The sequence below is a fragment of the Chiloscyllium plagiosum genome, unplaced genomic scaffold, assembly GCF_037043375.1.
Source record: "Chiloscyllium plagiosum isolate Xiang-an unplaced genomic scaffold, Cpla_swu_hap1 HiC_scaffold_19, whole genome shotgun sequence".
NCBI lineage: Eukaryota > Metazoa > Chordata > Chondrichthyes > Orectolobiformes > Hemiscylliidae > Chiloscyllium > Chiloscyllium plagiosum.
In genome coordinates this window covers 59,494,948-59,499,984 of record NW_028270157.1, presented here as the reverse complement: position 1 = coordinate 59,499,984, position 5,037 = coordinate 59,494,948, and positions in this window count along the sequence as shown.

Below are 5,037 nucleotides of genomic sequence, written 5' to 3'. Positions count from 1 at the left end.
TCCTTTGTGTTTTTTTTTTTGTTGAGATATAAATGTTACTGAAACAAGAGAGGGTGGTACTCGAGCAAACTTAAATTGTACCATAACTTTTTTTTTTTAACTTCTGTTGAAACCTTTGGAGTTTTACAATCATGAATTACTTTTAGAAACTTCTGTGTTTCATTTATCTAAACATTCTGTTTCTTCTGTCTCTGACTGACTGAGTTTTGGATGTGGCCACAAATGAAATTATGTGGTCTCAGATGGTAATTATAATAAATCTTTTGCACTTTATATATGCAATTTTCTGGAATTATGATTTGTCTCTTTTGAAGCATCTCAAATTTCATAAATTTGATCACCTGTAAATTAGATGCAATAAATGGCTTAGGAGTCCTTGCAGTAAAATATTTTCGACTTTAGATTCTGAGTTTGAAATGTGGTTACTCTGGTGAGTGGAAGTTCTTGGCCAGATTATAGCTTTCTGTTTCATTTCTGGAGGAAGGCACTAGCGTGTGTTCTCTCAAAATACGCTGTCTTGCTCCACCAGAAAGGAAGCGAATCTGTCCATCTCTGAAACAAACAAGGTACCGGTAAAGACATACTGCGGATGCTGGAAATCTGAAATAAAAACTTAGTGCTGGAGAAACTCAACAGGTTTGGTAGCATCTGTGGGGGGGAGGGGGGGGTAGCGAGAGAGAGAGAGAGACTGAGTTAACACTTTTAATCCTTCCAAAGAAGGAGTCATACTGGGCTCGACATTAACCCGTTTCCTTGGCAGCTTGCCAAACAAACTGAGTTTCTCCAGAGCTTTGTCTTCCTGATGCCTTAAATAAAAGCATAACCTTGCCATCATGCTCAAAATACCGAGTTATCTCTCAGCTGTTGGTGTTTTCCTCATCAGTTTCAGCTGTGTGTGGATTTCAAGCTGAATTCCCAAATATTAACACCCTCCAGAGACAATAAAGTTTGCCTCCTTCAAAATTTCAATTTGTGAACATAATAAATTAGTGGGCAGGAAGTACCCAAGTTTTCATATTAAACCTGCTACACACTTCTGAAGCATCATAACTTAACATCGTAACTCCCTTCTAGGTAAAAGACCTTTTTGAGCTCTGAATCTGTGAAATTGTTTTACAGGCTCATTTCATCATTTTTATTTGTTCCCTATGGTGGTTCAAATGTAAGCAATGTTACATTATGGATTCTTCTGATGAAATCTCGCAATGATGAGAGCAGCACATGCCTGATGTGAAGGACTGAAAGAGGAATTAATTGTGAGGGTTGTTAAGAGGGCTCCTACTTTTGAGGGAACAAAGCCAAGAAAATAAATGAGGGAGGAGTATAACATAGTGGTGAAAGGCTGAGCAGATATTGGTCAATAGTGTTAAGACGTCTGAGTGCTGGTAACAGAAGATTGGGGATAATATTAAGAAGGCACATTGAGGAGCTGGAAACTATATATAAATGATTATAGAATAGCGATGATGTGAAGGGGTGTGTATATTTAAGGAAGAGGCAGAACAAGCTGAAAATATTGGAGTCAGTAAGACTTGCATGGTAGTTAAATTCTAATGTGATTGAAAATGATTTGAATTATTAAGTAAACCAACCAAAGAGTTATTTATTACAAGATTTTTGTCTGTGTGGAAGCTACTGTTTTGCAGCATGTCCCAGTGATTTTCTTATGATTGGACTCTGAAGAAAAAACCGTATCTTCCTGATTTAAGGGGTTATGCCCAAAATCTTGATTCTCCTGCTCCTCGGATGCTACCTGACCTGTTGTGCTTTTCCACCACCACACTCTCGACTCTGATCACCAGCATCTGCAGTCCTCACTTTCTCCCAGTATCCCCATAAGCAGACCCTGTCTCCCAATGAACTGGCTTACAGTACATTGCGTAAGAGGTTATTCTTGTCCAGCATCTAATTCTATGACAATGTGACCTATGTCTAAATTAATAATTCACTTGTTATATAACCAAATACAATAATCTGACTAACTATTCATCCTGATATTTGAATGGTAGACTGACAAGTACTTCACACATAAATAAACGGAGTAGCTTAGATATGAAATCCTGCCTTCCATCTCTAGCATTTTTATTACAAAATATGCCAGAGTTAGTCTGAATGCCCCCTTTTTGCAGTAGACCGTCCTCTTCTGACCATAAAGCCCCTTGATCTGTAAGCTGTGAACTCAAAGGAGAGAGAATTTTCTGGTTAAGAATTTCTTCTTTACAAACCCTTCCTGATTGCCTCCAATCTTTCTTTTCCTCGTGTTCAGGATACCAAAAGCTTAATTTTCTGAATCTTTCCCAAGTCTCCAGGACTGTTAATTTTATATGTGCCAGCTCCACACTAAGTTAGGGACTGCTGGATGAGCAGTAATTTTCATCAATCAAAGTTGGCCAATGTCTTCACTCCCAACTGCAAACCACCATTTAGAACCCCTTCTCTGGTGACTATTGGAGGCAGAACCAGACCATTTGCAACCTTTGAGTCACACTAGGTTCACTAATGTCCTTTTACAGAAGGGAAATCCTGCCCTTTGTCTGGCTGACATGAGTCCAGATCCACAGCAATGAGATTGACTTTTAAGTTGTCCGATGGGCAGTTAAGGCTGGCTAAGGCAGCACCCACATTCCATTAATGAATTTAGGGGAAAAAAAGACTTTCAACCAAAGGTGCATCATCTCTAAGATGGATACCACTTCCATAACATTACCTAACTCCTCCATACCTCAACTTGTGTGCTGCTGAAACTCTCATCTCTGCCTCTGTTTCGTCCAAATTTTATTATTCCACTGCACAACTTGTTGGCCTTGCATAGTCTCCCCTCTGTTTATGTGAGATCATCAAACCTCTGCTACCCGAATCCCTTCCCCAGTTTTCGTTTTTCATTTAACCCCTGTGTTTATTGATCTACATTGCCTATGTTAGGCAACACCTCAATTTTTAAAATTCTCATCCTCCTGTCTTGTCCCTCCCCCCTCTACAATCCTCCATTCTGCCCTCTTGATTATCCCAGTTTTAATAATTTCACCAGTGGTGACTGTGCCTTCTACTGTCAATGGTCAAAACTTCAGAATACCTTCCTGAAGCCCTCTACCTTTTTCCTTCAGTTGCTCCTTTTAATATCTAACCCCTTTTTTTTAGGAGGTTTTAGCCTATAGTATAATACCTTCCTGTGATTCAGTATCAAGTGTTGTTTTATAATGCTGCAGTGAAGCTCCTTGGGATGTTTATTACATAAAAGATGCTAAATGAATACAATGTAGAAAATAACAGTCCACTCTGAAGAGTAATCGAGACACAAAACATTAGTTTTGCGCTCTCTCTCCACGGATGCTGCCTGATCTGCTTTGATTTCCAGCATTTGTTTGTTTGTTTTCAGTACAGATTACAGCATCTGCAGTAATTTGCTCCTGCGACTACAATTGGTTCTTCAGAAGTGATGACTAAAGCCATGGGGCAAGTGTGAAGGTTTGGAAGAAAAAGAATATCTTGGGCTAATAGACCCTTTTAAGATCTGCATTTTTGTGAAGAGAATTTTTGATAATTTACAAGTTGGCAGGTGATTTATCATTTGACTGAGTTGCTGCAGTTAAATAAAAGTAAAATGGGTAACAAGTTAATTTTAGAGTGAATCAGTTCCTCCTTGTGATTATATCTTTGAGCAACTCTGTTTTAGTTCAGCCGAGGCTTGAATGAAAGAAACATTTCTTTAAAAATGGGTTAAGTTGAAACTTGGATGTTGGATGAAACAGTTAAAATTTGTTAACTGAAGGCTTCTGTCAACAGTGAGTTGAGCTTCTGGTGTTGCCTTACTGCAAATTGAGAGTTTTAGATGTAAAACTCCAAAGTTAAAGCCTATTAGAATCAGGAGAGTTCTGATGGAGGCAACTACACTTAAGCTGGTAGAGAAATGTATTTCGTGTCAGAGGTCATAGAGATGTACTGTATGGATACAGACCCTTCAGTCCAACTCGTCCATGCCGACCAGATATCCTAAATTAATGTGGTCACATTTGCCAGCACTTGCTCCATTTCCCTGTTAAACTCTTTTTTTATTCATATCCCCATCCAGATGCCTTTTTAATTGTTGTAATTGTATTTGCTTCCACCCCTTCCTTTGGCAGCTCATTCCATACTCTCACCACCCTCCACATGAAAATGTTGCCCATTTGCTCTCTCTCTCGCGCTCTGAACCTGTCCCTCTTGATTAGATCCCCTACCGTTCGGAAACAGGCCATTTGGCCCAACAAGTCCACACTGACCCTCTGAAGAGTAACATATCCAGACCCATTTTCTCATACTTATCCCTGACTAATGCACCTAGCATGGCCGATTCACCTAACCTGCACATCTTTGGACTGTGGGAGGAAACCGGAGGATCTGGAGGGAGCCCACTCAGGCTCTGGAAGAATGTGCAAACTCCACATAGTTCTCCCCTATAGTTCTGGACTTCCCACCCCAGAGAAAAGACCTTGTCTGTTTGCCCAATCGAATGTCCGTCATGGTTTTATAAGCCTGTAGAAGGTCATCCCTCAGCCTCCAATACTCCAGGGTAAACAGCCCCAGCCTATTCAACTTCTCCCTGTATCTCAAACCCTCCAACCCTGACGATATCTTTGTGAATCTTTTTCAGAACTCTTTCAAGTTTCACAACATCCTTCCTATAGGAGGGAGACCAAAGTTGCATACAATATTCCATAAGTGGCCTAACCAATATCCTGTACAATTATAATATGATCTTCCAACTCCTATACTCAATACTCTGACCAATAAAGGCAAGCAAACCAAACGCCGCCTTCACTATCCTATCTGCCCTCAACTCCAGTTTCAAGGAACTTTGTACCTGCACTCCTCTTTGTTCAGCATCAGTCCCCAGTACCTGACCATTAAGTGTACAAGTCCTTCTCTGATTTGCCTTTCCCAGATACAACACCTCACATTTATCTAAAACTCCATCTCTCACTCCTCGGCCCATTGGCCCATCTGATCGAGATTCTGTTGTACCGCTGAGGTAACCTTTGCTGTCCACTACACTTCCAA